Source organism: Siniperca chuatsi, linkage group LG17, assembly GCF_020085105.1.
Source record: "Siniperca chuatsi isolate FFG_IHB_CAS linkage group LG17, ASM2008510v1, whole genome shotgun sequence".
Lineage (NCBI taxonomy): Eukaryota > Metazoa > Chordata > Actinopteri > Centrarchiformes > Sinipercidae > Siniperca > Siniperca chuatsi.
In genome coordinates this window covers 27,250,899-27,266,482 of record NC_058058.1, presented here as the reverse complement: position 1 = coordinate 27,266,482, position 15,584 = coordinate 27,250,899, and the positions used below count along the sequence as shown (strand labels likewise).

At 42.3% G+C, this 15,584-nt stretch overlaps 1 protein-coding gene across 4 annotated transcripts in view; it reads left to right on the top strand.

Annotated features, from left to right (window-relative positions):
• gabbr1b (gamma-aminobutyric acid (GABA) B receptor, 1b) overlaps nucleotides 1-15,584 on the top strand; it is a 242,481-nt gene that overhangs the window by 90,906 nt on the left and 135,991 nt on the right. The gene's annotated exons all lie outside the window — the stretch shown is intronic.

Below are 15,584 nucleotides of genomic sequence, written 5' to 3'. Positions count from 1 at the left end.
CAGGGGGCACAGTCGGCAACTGAGCTTTAATGGCCTCAGTTACGGCCTTGGTCACTTCCATTACAGCCTCTTAGAGGTGTATGGTATGGGGGAGGGTCCATTTCTGGTAGGGAGGGGTATAGTTGGCTGGGCAGATCCCCTTTCTCTGGAGGTACTGATGGGGAAACTGGCAGCACAGTTGCTGTTGCTGAGGCTGCTGCTGACCCCTCCTTTTTTTTTTTTTCTTCGCCTTCCCCTGGCTGGTCCCAGCCTCTTGGCACACGATTCCACCCTTCGTGTGGAGACAGCGCCCTAGTGGAGGAATCCTACACTTTCTCTGTTGCTAAAGTCTGTGCTTCGTTCCCCAAAACTGATACTTTTCCTCTCATGGTCATTACAATACATACTGTCCTCAGTACATGATGTTCTTTCTGATATCCCTGTTTCTTTGAATAAATGTATCAGAATCAGAATCAGAATCAGAAAGACTTTATTGATCCCCGTAGGGAAAGTCTTTGTTACAGTAGCTCGCCCTTACGTCAGTGCACACAGGAGAAAGTACTAGAAAACGATATGATACACTATAAACACTATAAAAGAGGTCAGAAATAAATTAAGTATCATGTCGGTATAAGTATAAGATAAACTAAGTGTCGAGTACCAAGTGGGTTTACTGGTTGATGATGAAGTACAGTATAAAATACAATGTAACTAATTATGTAATAAATAATAGTAATAAGCGGAGGTGCATGTACTGTCGAGAGTAATTGAGGTATATAGTATCAGTAACAATAAATAAGAAAAACTAACAAGGGAAAACTAATATTGCACAGGAGTAGTAAACAGAATATTGCACAATTATTATTAATTATGGCGGAGATGTAATGCTCAATGTCCAGTTTAGTGACCTAGGGTCAAACAGACTAACCCTTAGAGGGAGGAGTTAAAGAGTTTGATGGCCACAGGCAGGAATGACTTCCTGTGGCGCTCTGTGGTGCTTTTTGGTGGGATGAGTCTTCCGCTGAAGGTGCTCCTTTGTTTGACCAGCACGTCAAAGAGTGGGTGGGAGACACTGTCCAAGATGGCGTGTAGTTTGGCCAGCATCCTCCTCTCTGACACCACCGCCAGAGTCCAGCTCCACCCCCACAATGTCACTGGCCTTACGGATCAGTTTATTGAGTCTGTTGGCGTCCGCTACCTTTAGCCTGCTGCCCCAGCATGCAACAGCATACAGGATAGCACTGGCCACCACAGACTCATAGAACATCTTCAGCATTGTCCGGCAGATGTTGAAGGACCTCAGCCTCCTCAGAAAATAGAGGCGGCTCTGGCCCTTCCTGTAAACAGCCTGAGTGTTGGTCCAGTCCAGTTTGTTATCTAAGTGTACTCCCAGGTACTTGTAGTCCTCCACAATGTCCACACTGACCCCCTGGATGGAAACCGGGGTCACTGGTGCCTTGGCCCTCCGTAGATCTACAACCAGCTCCTTTGACTTTGTCGCACTGAGCTGCAGATGGTTCTGCTCGCACCATGAAACAAAGTTACCCACCACAGCCCTGTACTCCGTCTCATCACCACCGCTGATACATCCCACCACAGCAGAGTCATCAGAAAACTTCTGAAGGTGGCAGGACTCTGTGTGGTAGCTGAAGTCTGTGGTGTAGACGGAGAAGAGGAAGGGAGAGAGGACAGTCCCCTGAGGGGCCCCAGTGTTGCTGACCACGCTGTCTGACACACAGTGCTGCAGGCGCACGTGCTGTGGTCTGCCAGTCAGGTATTCCACAATCCAGGACACAAGGGGGGCGTCCACCTGCATCGCTGCCAGCTTCTCTCCCAGCAGGGCAGGCCGGATGGTGTTGAAAGCACTGGAGATGTCAAAAAACATGATCCTCACCGTGCTTGCCGGCCTGTCCAGGTGGGTGTGGATGCGGTTAAGCAGGTAGATGATGGCGTCCTCAACTCCCAGCCGGGGCTGGTAGGCGAACTGAAGGGGGTCCAGGAGGGGTCTGACCATGGGCCGCAGCTGTTCCAGCACTAGTCTCTCCAGGGTCTTCATTATGTGGGAGGTCAGTGCCACCCGTCTGTACTCCTTGGAGCCACTGGGGCGTGGCGTCTTCGGCACAGGAACGAGGCAAGATGTCTTCCACAGAATGGGGACCCTTTGAAGACTCAGGCTCAGGTTGAAGACATGTTGAAGGACTCCACATAGCTGGGGGCACAGGCTTTTAGCACCCCGGGGCTAACGCCATCGGGGCCTGCAGCCTTGTTTGAGTGGAGCCTCATCAGCTGTCCTCTCACCTGGTCAGCAGTCAGGCACACAGCAGAAGTTACAGGTGGGGGGGGGGGGTCGTCGGTCTGGAGAGGGCCGTTAGCCTGATGGGGAGGGGGGAGCAGAGTACTCAGAGGAGCTTGAGGGCCGACAGCAGCTGAGTTAGAGGGGGGATGAGCAGGAGCTGGTGTATCGAAACTGTTAAAGAACAGATTCAGTTCGTTGGCCCTGTCCAAGCTGCCTTCAACTCCTCTGCTGCCAGTCGGTCTGAAGCCAGTGATGGTCTTCATGCCGCTCCAGACCTCTCTCATATTGTTCTGCTGGAGTTTCCGCTCCAGCTTCCTCCTGTACTTCTCCTTGGCTTCCCTGATTTTCACCTTCAGGTCAGCCTGGATTGCCCTCACCTCCTCCCTATTACCATCCGTAAAGGCCCTTCTCTTGGCATTCAGAATGTCCTTGATGTCCTTTGTTACCCACGGTTTGTTATTTGGATAACAATGGACCATCTTGGTTGGGACATTGCAGTCCACACAGAAGTTAATGTAGCCAGTGATGCACTCAGTGAGCCCGTCAATGTCCTCTCCATGAGGCTCACAGAGTGCATCCCAATTTGTCACCTCAAAACATTCCTGCAGTGTCTCATAGGCCTCCCCTGACCATCTCCTCACTGTCCTTGTGGTCGCAGGCTGCCTTTTAACCAGAGGCTCATAGCAGGGTTTGAGGTGAACCAGGTTGTGGTCTGTACCCAGAGGGGGGAGGGGGGAAGAGCTGTATGCATCCTTCACATTAGCATACAGCAGGTCCAGTGTCCTCTCCTCTCTAGTAGGACAGCTCACATACAGGGTGAAATTAGTCAGTGTTGTTGAAACACTGACATCGTTGAAGTCACCCGAGATTAAAATGAGTGCACTCGGGTGTTGAGTCTGGAGATGTGCTATGGAGGTGTGAATGGCGTTGCACGCCGATGCCGGGTTAGCAGAGGGGGGATGTAAACAGCCACAACAATGGCATGTGAAAATTCACGTGGCAGATAATATGGCCGGAGTCCCACAGCTAACAGTTCAATGTCCGGGCTACAGATACTCTGCTTGATAGTAATGTGACCAGGGTTACACCATCTGTTGTTAACTAGAACAGCAAGCCCGCCGCCTTTCCGCTTACTGCTCCCGGTGTGATCCCTGTCGGCCCGAACAGTCTGAAAGCCGTCGATGGAGACGTTATGGTCCGGGATATCCTGGTGTAGCCATGTCTCTGAGAAGCACATCAAACTACACTCACGGAACTCCGTCTGACTCCGGGCTAACGCCGTTAGCTCGTCCATTTTATTCGCCAGCGATCTCACGTTGCCCATGACGAGAGAAGGCAGACACGGCTTAAATCTCTTATTCTTAAGTCTCTTTTGTCTGCACCCCTCTCTCTTCCCTTGCCGCTTCGTTCCACCTCTGCATCCTCGGTGTGTCCTCCTCCAGATCTCAGTGGGGACATCAGTTGTCCTGGGCGCCATGCTGCTTGGCTTCAGCGCGATCAGCTGTTCCCTGGTGTAAACAATGCAACCAAACAGCTGATCTGCAGCGGTGCCCTAACCGAGTAGCAGAAAAAGAAGTTCCACGGCGAAAAAAAGTACAAAAACACTTTCTACCCTCATTTTCGCAAAGAGCGTAGTATAAATTACACTTACACACAAGTTACTCAAGTTTGGAAGAAAAAAGGAAAGTTAAAAGTTGGAAAAAGTAAGACGACGAGACGGAGCTATGGCAACAGGCAGCATGCGGGCTGGCGCATGCGCACAGTAAGCCTGTTTGCAACTGCTAATCAACTTTTCCCTGCAGTCAGCAAGTCTGCAGGACAACACTTTGAATTGTTAAGCCTCATGCCCTGTGTGTGTGTATGTGTGTACAAAAGTTTCAGCATGGTATTAATATAATAGGCAAGCAGCCTTCATTTAAATTATTAATTCTCACACGTGACGTCAAACTGCCCTCACCGGTCACTGAGGCTGTGTTCGGTCTTGCAGCTCTGTGACGAGGGAGGTGCAGCCAAAAAAACAATAAGCCTGATTACTGGGCCATCATGGATACAAAAGAAGGTCAGTTTCAGGTGAAACTAGGCAGGGTAAACAGCAGACACTCAGGAAGACTCCTCCCTGAAGGCAGGGCTTAAGCAACACAGAGTAGCTTAAATTGCTGAGTTCTCAGACCATTTTCACAATTGAGAATGACTTCCGTATGGCAGCCGAAACGTCTTGATTCTGAAAACAGTGTCCAGATGACTATGACTGAAACCTTTTCTACAATGGAACATTCCTGGACGAATGAGGGACTACACCGTCTTATTATGATCTGCAGTTATTATGTTATCTGCAATTATTACATTATCACTTGTAAAAGAAAGCATTATTCATCTTACTTAAGCTCTATAGTCTCAATAACAACATTAACATGTCAAGACATTATTGCAATGTTTTGTAAATGCTTATACTGATATTAACATGTCTATAATAAATGATAATGCAGCTCAATGTGCTTTACAGAACTGGAAAAGCAGACAAATGTCGTAGCTACATTTGTCCTATAAACACATTTAATAAAGAAGTATCAGGATATTTTTTTCAATTTTCAGCTCATTGGACAATAGTGTGTACTGCAGCAACAACAACAAGCTTGCAATAATTATCCTCAGGTCTTTTTGCCTGCTGAAGGACCTATCAACATGCTTGTTACACAGAGTGAGCAGATTGAAGTCTCTATTCTGCAGATAATGAAGAAACACCTCAGTGAACACATTCAGTTTTCTTTCCAATAGGCCACAATAGTCAGTGTTAATCAGTCCTGAGCTGTTAGCTCCTCAGTAAACAACAAATAAAATATATTATTGACACGGCTGTTGGCTTGTTATTGCTTCCTGCTGTGTGGCTGTGCAGGAAATCAGGCTTTGACAACAGTATAATTGCAGTCTGTCAGAGCCCTTGGAACCATTGCTTCCATTTATAGATTGCAAATGTTTATTGAACTGTGTTGTTTATCACTGTGAGGTTTGTGCATCGGTCACACTGAGATGGTGAAAGGCAACATAATGTATTGGAGCAGTGACTGTGTCCTGAGGGTATTTGATTGGTGGCGATGCTGTATTGTGTTTCTCAGGTTGCTAAATTGGAGGCAGCATTATTCCAGGATTTAGCAATTATTTGATGTGGAGGCCTGGAGCTGCAGCAGGTAGCTGCACGGATTAGCATCTTTTAATTAAGACAGCACTCCCAATAACTCTCTCCCAGTATGCCTTCACCTCCTACCTGTGACCAACCCAGCAAGGGAAAGCTATGTCAGCTGTGTGTGTGTGTGTGTGTGTGTATGTGTGTGGGGGGGCATTTCTTTTTCTGTCCAGTTGTCCAGAGATCCTTCGAAAATCATAAGCAGCAACTAAACCAAGACCTATAAAAGTAGTTAAAGTAGTCTTTTTTGTTGCAGCCTACAATTTAAAGAAAGAGAAACTTGCTGCATTTTTCTCTGCCCTCCTTTCTTTCAGATATTTGTCCCTGAGATATTTCCACTTCCTTCTGCATTCCTCCTCTAACAACACAGGGAAAAAAGGATGTTAACTAACAGCTAGTCAGATGCTTAACAATAAGCCTTAAACACAAACCATGTATGCTGCCCGTTAACTATTAGTACAGTTTAAATGAATGAAAACAACTTACCCGAAATCTCAAGTACCGCACTAATTTGCCTCCAGGCCCCTCTTTTTTTTGTTCAAATCATGGTTTCTACGGTTGGTAAAATAATATAGCTCTGGGTATCCAGCAACAGCCTCCATGAGTTTGTCCTTCATGATTGTTGTTTCCAAGCAACTGTAAACACAACAGAAGGCTGCCTCTCAATTAATCCAATTGGACAATGGGAAACAAACGCAAATGACGTCAGACAATTTTCTGCTCTGAGTTGAAGTTTTTTCAACTTGAGGCGTTAAAGCGCTCCTGAAAAAACGCGAGACACCCAGGGCACATGAACAGTGTGCAAAATGCTTACTGCCTATAGAAAACAACTGGTAAAAGAGGCCTCTCACTGCAAAAACTGCATTCTGTCTGATCGCTGCCTATTACAGAACTAGAAGATTTTAAATTATATGCGTGACCAATGCTGCCTTGTCTTTAATGACCATACAATGATAGTAAATTAAATTAAATGTTTTACTCTAGCACCACCTGCAATTGAAATATTAGTTATATATTATAATAGTTTTTTTTTTTGCTTCTTCACTAAAGTCTCTCTAGACATTATCCAGCCACCATAGTCCAGATAATATTATAAAGAGTATGGTCTAGACCCGCTCTATAGGAAAAGTGCAATGAGATAAATAAAACTGAACTGAATAAGAAAAGAGTTGACAAAAAGGTCAATATGCTTGTCTGAGTTGCCTCCAAGCAATAAGCTTAATGAGCTGCAGCAAGTCATGTAGTGAGTGCTTTGTTGACTTTTTATGCCCAGGGTAATGCCTTAAGACTTCTAACAAACACTAGATATAGAGAACATATCTTTCCCGTACTGGCTGAATTACTCTGATTCTGATTCTGATTCTGATTACATTGGCTCCCTGTTCATTTCAGAATTCAATGTAATATTCTAATAATTACTTTTAAATCCCTGCATGGTATGGCTCAGCTTTATATTTGAGATCTTTTAACCCCTTATTCTGCCCTCAAAGACTGCTCAGATTTGAAAACCAGACGTTGTTAAAAGTTCCACAGTTTGGGCTTATGACAAAGGGGATCACACTTTTACTGTTTTAGCTCCAGCAGTGTGGAACAAACTGCCCGTCAGTATCAGAGCAGCCGAGTGTTACGGGCACGAGACACCGATACGGAAACAGATGGTGGTATATTTGGATTACAGCACAGCCAACACAGTATGCAAGTACGAGGTGAAGTTATGGGTTATCAATAGAAGGAATCATGTATACTGTCCTTTGTCTTACTGGTTTGTTGATAGTGGATGGGTAGATGTTTAGGAACCGGGAGAACACACAAGGAAGGCTGGCAACTCCCACACAGGCGATGAATGTGCGGAGACGAGGAAAACACGCTGGAGTAGAATGGAGTGGAATACTGTGCACCTGTAAAGCACCTTATAACTCTGGTTTTGAATGGTGCTATAGAAATCAAGTTTACTTACTTTCTTACCTCTCAGGCCTGTACACTACCTGCCCAGCACCAAACAGCAGACAGACAAAGTTAGAGACTAGTGAACATAGTGGAGCATTTAACAGCTAAGGAGCCAGATATTTTTCTCAGGAGTTGGTGGAGACCAAGCCAGAGCTAAAAGGAGAGTAAATATTGTGCTTACATTCATCAGGCAGACACAATCACGACTCCATATGAATGATAATGCTGCTCGGTGTTGCTGGATGGGTGATTAGGCAGCTGCTTGCTAACATGTTAGCTGTATCAACTTTAGAAGGCCATGATATGTCACAAGTGTGATTTTGAACTCCAAATGGCCAAAATATAGATAAATGTAGCTTTAAATATAATTAGATTAATGTACCTTATCTTACAGTGTACTATATATAGTCTCAGAACTTTCAATGTTAGGTTTAATGTAGAGCCAGCTTGTCTTCTTTACTTTTGTTGTTAGATTTTGTTGTGATAAATTCCATTACAGGTAGCATTGAATGTTTCAAAAGTCTTAAATATAGCTCGCTGCTGTCCCCAGATCAGCTGTATGTGGTCGTGCAGCATATGGTGGTGCGAGATGTTGATGTACTGGATTCTACCAATTTCCATTCTCATTTGCTAACTGAATTGCATGTGTGAGTATACATGATGCATGCGTCCTTGTACACATCATTTAGTTGTCAGCACACATATGCTCCCGTGCTTCAGCTATTTTCCAAGTTCATGAGCTCTTATGACTGTGGCTGTAAACAACAGTATGATCATGCATGTCAGAAGTGGGGGATGATGCTGCTCTGTGTGTGTGACTGTATGACTTGGTGGGTTGTTGTCTCCACTTCACAGCTCCCATGGAAGAGTGAACGGGAAAAGACCCTTTCATGATTAAAGTGCCATATGAAGGCTATTAAATAAATTAGTCTTTGAGAGAACAAGATAACAGGAGAGGGGGAATAATCAGCAAGCTAAGAGTGGCAGCATAGTTAACGTATCATGGCCTCCTGATTTAAGATGCCGTATGAATTATTTATGTGGCTCTGAGAGAGTGCTGATGACAGGAGAGGTCAGAGGGCATGGCAGGATTCAGCAGTACACTGGTACCCACTTTATTAATCTCTGCCCGAGTATTTCAGCAGCTGCTACCCAGCAACATTAAAATAACCACCATCACGTGATTATAGAGACACTCCTCTGAGGACTGTGTCCTCCAACACATCTGTTACTACACTCAATTAGCAGTCATGTCATGATGATGACATGACTCACCATCCATCTGGCACATGTAGCCAAGAAGCTAATATGACACACTGTTTTGACAATGCTATAACCTTGACATAGATTTCAAGGTGTGCTTATCACCTTAAATGAACACCCAGAGCAACTGTAGCTTATGTCCTTGTAGAGAACAAACCAGAAAGAAATATCTCAAAAAGTCTTCACAGTTTGAGATAACCTGAAGAGTATGGAACATCTTTACAGACTGAGATGGACCGAAACACAGGAGTCAGATGAGAAAAAGACAACATTACAAATTGAGATGGGCTAATAAGCATCTTTAGAAAGTTCTAGGCAAGCATGATAAATTACTATAACTTACATACATTAACGATTACTAGACTGCACAATAGCCTGCATTGTATAGCAGGCTAGAGTACATTTGTTTGGATTCCCCATTAACTGACCCAGCTACTACAGCTACTTTCCCTTGGTTTCATTTTTCATAGATACAATAACATTCTTCACACATTGTAAAGGCTCTCTCAAAAGACACATAAATATTGATAGAATAACAATTTAAGAAAGGGCACAGCCCTACTAGTGGGCCCTGGAGGCTACAATGTTCACTACCCCCAATATGGAAGTTTGGATGGAATGAACAACATACTGATGATTTTACTATTTTTTTTACAATATATTTTGACAAAACATTCTTAACTCAAGGTCATCTTACCAGCTTTTTCTGGAGCTTTCAACCACATCTCATATCAGTGGCTAGAGTATACTCAGCAAACTTTATTTGCTTCACTTACTGCAGCAAACTTTGCTGGACAAACTCCATGCAGTTGAAAATTCTGGAAAAAGCTAGTAAGTGACCTCGAGTTAAAGATTTCAACTACAATTTCCAAGGTGAAGAATGAACTTTTATGCTCATTATATAATATAGCTTGTCCTGAAGGTGGGTCAATAAAATCAAAAGGGTTCATCCCCATAGGAACATGAATGAGCTAAGCAAACTGCATATTGCAAATTATCATTACTTACTACAAATTTCAAACTACCATGGAATTTGTTCAGTGACTCAAAAGAAAAGTTAATGGTGTGTCCAAAATGGAAGGTGTTTATCCTCTGGGGATCATGAATGTGGTCAGTTAATTTCATGATGTAATTAATGAATTGTTTTTCTGCTAATTAGATTTGGATATTTCTTATGTAAAGGTGGAAATGTTGGCTGGATGGTGGTACTACATGATTTTGGTTTGTTTACAGGCTATATTAGATAAGGTCCCTTTCAGGACTGGAATTGTGTGGGAACCTGTGTAGCAATGGTTCCAGAGACTGTATCACTATATCAGATTTTAGAGAAACATTCTGTTTGAAAATACAAATGATAAAGCATAAATCTAACTATTATGTTGTTTGTCCAACTAACCTTTTATATATTTCTATGTGGTTTGTAGTAAACATCTGAAAGGCATTATGTTAGATGTTACGAAAATACTAGAGCTGACTAGCTTCAAGAACAGTGATGCTGTTTTATTTCTACATTGTCTTCTACATGGATCAATAACAGGGGAGGATTATAACTTTTTGCCTGCGACCTGTTGACCTGAGGTCTTGAAGCACAAAAAGACCTCAGTCATTTGTGCTTCGTCACATAGCATCTGTATCTGTACTGTATGTAGACATTAAATGCACATTAAAAACCCCTTTGCAGGGTTCTCATTTTCATTTAATCAGCCAGAGACAATAAAAACTCATCTGGAGACAGTTTCAACCAACTTAAAGAGTTAATGTTAATTTGCCAGTTAGCTAGTTAATAAAATCTGCCAGTGTCAGCTGTCATTTCAGCCAGTAAATCAATAGTTTCCACCTAAAAATCAGAAGCTTGCTTATTTTTACCCATCTCTGAAGTCAAGGACCCATTGTTTCAAACATAACTATGAATTTCAGGTGGTAAGTCTGCCAGCATTATCATTGAAGACTTCTTATGTGCCATGCAAGAAACAAAAGATTTACAGGTGTAGCAATGGTAACTAACAGAAGTGGGTTTAGCAAAGGGTTAATAGGACTATTTCCACCATTGAAGACAACTTTAGCATTCTTAGGTAAAGAAAAACTCTTTATTATGTGGGAAACTTGACTGGACATTAGGTATATCTTCAGCAATGTAACATTAGGATAGTATTTTACTTACGGTATATCAACAAGTAGGAACCAATATTTAGACTTCCTTGCTTTTTTAAATCATTCTTTGTGATTGCCATTTTTGTAATTGTATATAGCTATTAATGTTAAACACATCATGGCAATACAATAATGACAAGAGTGCCGATTGAGAAAGATATTTATTTATTTTTAATCAGGAAATAAATTTTAAGGGTTTAAATTAGATCTCGAAGCAATTTCACACATTTACTACACAGGGTAAAATTCTCACATCCTCTGTAAAATTTATACCGTGACAGCCTCATGTCTCATAAGCATGAGGATGACAGATTTCCACTGTTCAGAATGACCTGAGCAGCTTGTCAAATGCATGTCTAAAACAGCTATGTGTTGGCCTGTTGTCCCACACTGTGATGCAGTTATTAATGCTGTGATTTATTGTCCTGTCAGATGCCTCTCTCCTCATCTAGCTGAGGCTTGAGAGGGTCAGCGCAGGTTAAGTGCCTTGCCTGAGGGCAGGAGAGCTGTGATCTGAGCTGCATTCCAATGTCCAGGGCCTGCCTTCCAACAGGTATGCACGGACTGCAGGTTTACTTTGTCCTGAGGAAGAAGCAACATTTGCTGGTGTTAAATGGGATCAAGAGTGTGTGCTGTGTGGCAGCAGGTCTAAATGAAGAAGCATTCACTGTAGTGCATATGCATATTTAGAGACAAGATACACTGCTACTGTTTTCACTTCAGTGCTGTTAAGGTGCTTTCAGATTCAACTCAAAGCAAATTTTCACTTTTTATGGGCAAATTTGACTGCAGCACTATTCGTGCAAGCCATGTTTATTTGCCACAAATAGCTAACAGCACATTTAGCCAAAAACAGTCCAAACGATTCACATCATGGTGGCAGAGAACAGCTTAATCCACAGCTGTTATTGTATCACCAAATATAGTTGAAAATCTGCTCCAATGTTTTCATAAATGTGAGGACCCGCTTATTGACTGGTCATCTGACTAAGCCAGTCAACATCCATAATCACCCGCGTAACAACAGTCTGATCTCTGAAAGTCTGTTTTGAATATAAGACATAATTCCTTTTGGAAGATAACCTTTGGTCTCAGAGTGTAGATTTAATATTTGTTGATGCCAAATTGGTTTGACTGAGGGTTAAGTTAAGGTTCATGTGTTTTGTTAGAAAGTTTACACTGTGCAACAGTACTGCCTCTGTGGGCTTTTGGCTCTTTATATGTACAGATCTTGCCACAGTTAAATCTAAATTAATAGATATATATAAATGAAAAATAACACAACCAGTGTGTTGTATGATATTTTTAATTTTATTGCAAATATACTGTACATAACAATGTCATAACAGATGTATCTGTTGACTGTTTCTCAAAGTCAATGCAGTTGAAAACTTTTAAAAAGTGTAGTGAGTGGACTTTGAGATAAGATCATTTTTTCACAGTTTGTTTACAGTTATTTTGAAGTGCAGTCACCGGAGCCTGAACGCTGTTGTCCCATTGCAGCCTTCTTTAGGCATCATCATGTTCTTGGGACTCCCAAGAATGTAAATTCATACTTGCGTACGCCAAAACAATTCTTACAAAAATACCTTTTGTGTGACAGTCTCTGTTCACGTTCCACTTGCATCTTTGCATTGTCTTTATAGGCAGTGCTTCCACTAGTCTGACAGTCAGTCTAATTTACCATCTCGTTTCACTTCATTAATTCAACCTGAGTGCCGGCTGAAAGTACAAGTCATATTTGTGTTCCCAAGTAACTAAATCCCACCTACAAAGCTCTGATTGTTTCTCCAACCAGCAGGAACAGCCATCAGTGAGCACATCAGAACTGTTTGAATCACTGAACAAATCACAGATATGGGCAGTGATCCAGAGGTCTGAAGCCAGTAAAATTTGCTTTGTGTTAAATATGAACACACCCTTGGTGTATATAATTGAAGAAAGGGCTGAGTTTCCAGAATTCCAGAATTTATACATTAACAAAATAAAGCCAGGAACTGAAATGTAAATGCATTCTTCTATCTAAAAAGTCAATGTAAGCTAAGCACATCACACACTTCCTGGACTTTGCTGTTCTACATTGCAACAGTGTCATTCAAACCGATGCATGCTACAGCAGAGAAATGAGCTCTTCAGTGATAACACAGTCACTATAACCATGAGAAATAGAGGAGCCAGAAATAGCTGAACAGGTTCAGCCACATGCCCACAGACAGCCAGGGAGATTAGAGTGTGTTTTATGGACGCACTGCAGATCACATTAGTGTTATTACATTCAACGGGAACGAGTAGAGAGAACGAGAGAGAAGAGCTGGAAGGAAGGGAATGGAGATGGAAATGGGTGAGAGGGCAAATGAGACAGCGCATGGATGGGGAAACTGGAGGAGTGAAATAGAGCAGAATGAGCACTGAATGAGTATGAAAGAAATTAGAGGAAACTCGTGAGTGAGGATGGGAGATAAATAAATAATTCCTTTGAAAAACATCCTTTTTAAAATAAAAACCTATTTATTTATTGAACTAGACTGAATAATTTATATATATATTATTTACATTTATGTATATATTTAATGCCTCATTTATTTATTATTATTATTTCGTAGCCATATTTATTTATTTATTTATTTAATATTGAATATAATGGCTTTCCATAGGTCACTACCACCCAGCCAGTGAAAACAATGGTATGATGTCTTCTGTGGCTCTGGAGGAGCTTTGTCAAGTATGAGAAATGCACATCACTCATTATCATCATTTCAGCTTGGGCTTGGTGACTAGCATCTTTCATTAGATCTTCCCTGCTGGAAAATGTCCATTGTGTTGCATTATGGGAAATGTAGGATCTAGTGTGAGACTTAAAAAGTCAGGATCCATCAACCTCTGCTGCTTTAATTTTGACCATTCTTTTTTAAATCTGTCTCTTGCAAGTTCCCCAACTTTACAGAAGTGCAACACTAAATTGCTGGTGTCTCCCTTCAACACCAAATCCTTGAAGGGGATATAATCTAAATGGACTGTACAGCCCTCAGGAGCATTTTGGGTTTCAGTGTCTTGCCTAAGGACACTTCAACAAGTGGGCTGGGGGAAGCTGGGATCAAATGACCAACCTTCTGCTTGGTGGACAACCCGCTCTACCACTAAGCCACAGTCACACTGACATAAAAGTTTATATTTTTTTCATAACAATGTATTGTGACAATGTGAAAACAACAGCTGCGTTTCCACCCAAAGTACCAGGAACTTTTATCCCCAGGAGCTACTTTTCAAGGAACTTGAAAGTTCTTCCGCCCATTGCTGTGCGTGTTTCCACCGCAGTCTAAAGAAGATTAGGCAAATTACACCCATTTGGTTACACCCATCACACAGCTGCTTGTTTTAACTTATTAAACATCTTATCTGCAATTCAGCATAAGGACCTTTGCTTATTTTAACCTATGCATTCTTACCTGTTTTGAATACTGAGCTTACTGGTGTATAATGGTGAAATTGACAGCCACTACTTCCTCAGAGCACTGTAATATTAGAATATGGGAACACAAGCATACATGTTGTATCTTTTTACATATATAGTAGTATATACTTGTTTTCAGATACAAGAACAGCCACTATACACACATTTGGTTCCACAACTTTTTATCTGCAGAAATATAAATGTGCAAAATACAGCGTTTGTGTGCTTCAGCAGGAGGCATGGGACGAGGGCTGCTGGCGGTCGCAAGAGTAAACACACTGGTCTGCAGCCTGCAGTTCACTTTACCCATCCGTTTAATCTGAAAAACACGGTGAAAAAAAATTTACGTTATGTCTCACTATGACGACATTTACAAGATATCATTTTGTACGATCGATTTAGTCAACTCTTAACAAACACCATGATTCTACACCATTAGAGGTTGCCATTATCATGTAGCTATTGTTAGCTTTTGGCAATAGCATGACAACAGGTAGCGTTATAGCATTTAACAAGCAGCATGTGGGCCGTATCCGTTTCCATGTCTTCCACCACGGCTTACAAGAGCACAGTAGCTGAGCTGCTGCGCCAGAGAAGGCTGGCCTGTGAACCAGCAACGCATCGATCCAGATAGTCAAACCACTTGCTGCTCCAACGGTCGGAGCTCGACCAGTCAGAAATGTTGAGCACAGCAAGCCCCACCCTGAAAGTTTCTGTACTTTTGGAAAGTACCACTCCACGAGCAGGGACCTTTTGGGGAGTAAATAATGTCCCCGGTACTTAATTTAGACCCTGGTCCCTGTGGCAGAGTTCCTGCAAAGGTTCCTGGTCCCTGGGGAAAGTTCCTGCGGTGGAAACACAGCTAATATGACAAAGTGAAAGGGGTCGCGCATAGTGATTAACCTACAGAGAATTATCATCTGAATCTGCAGCTCCCCTTGCCTTTAGAGGGCTTTATAGTGAGTTTCAGCTCATAGTTTATTTGTCTGGCCCACAACTTTACTGTTTTGCTTCAGTCTCACTGCTCTCATAGCATCGTTATCTGCGACAGCAGGCAGCTGTTTTCCAAAAACAAGCTCTAAAAACCCACTGTACGCTACCTGTTCAGCACTAAACAGCAGACAGACACAGTAAAATACTAGCTGGTGAACATAGTGGAGCATTTAGCAGCTCAGGAGTTACACAAACACGACTCCAAATGAATTCTAATGTTGCACCGTAACTGCTGGATGGGTAAATAATCAACTGTTTACTAACAAGTTTGCCATATTAGTGTATGCCATATTATTAACAAGTGGCCCAACATTTTTTTTTTT